We start from the raw sequence: 600 nt of genomic DNA, 5'->3' as shown, positions 1-600 counted from the left end.
AAAGTAGACCAGAGAAAATTCCGTGGGCTTCGAAGATAAGACCAGGAAAAAGGCCACGGAGTCCTGCAACGTGGCCAAGGTTGTGCTTCAGTTATGGCTTTGAGCTTCCTGAGAGTTAAAGAAGTAGTTGCATGATTCTTTTTGTCCATAAGGAACAGCATTTCAGTTTGTCAAGGAGAGCAAACTTTTGGCTGCCATTTACTATGCAAAACATTTCTCCCCTAGGGCTTCACAGAGGTGTGTGTAGCCTAGCGCTGAATGGCAGCTTTCCTAGGGGGACGTTCTTAATGAGCAGAGAGAAACCAGGGTGCCAAGGATGGTACTTCCCGGGGGGCTCTGTCTAGACCAGAGATATGGCCTAGAACTAGAGGGATGGATGGGCTGAACGAACTCATTTCAGAGCAGGTCCCAGCTTTTTGGTTTACTTAGGTAGTCATTTTAAACACCATCTCTGAAATATTCATGTTTAGGAAAAAATAAAAAATAAAAGCCCAAATCAGATCAAGCTTCTGAGACTAATGACCTGTTCACAGGAAATGCAGAGGGGACAGAAGAGTGTGTTACACACGGCAAGGATGTCTCAGCAAAATCCAGACCGTG

Source organism: Orycteropus afer, unplaced genomic scaffold (assembly GCF_000298275.1).
Source record: "Orycteropus afer afer isolate SDZICR_OR568_19922 unplaced genomic scaffold, OryAfe1.0 scaffold00130, whole genome shotgun sequence".
Classification (NCBI taxonomy): domain Eukaryota; kingdom Metazoa; phylum Chordata; class Mammalia; order Tubulidentata; family Orycteropodidae; genus Orycteropus; species Orycteropus afer.
This window is presented reverse-complemented; position numbering follows the sequence as displayed.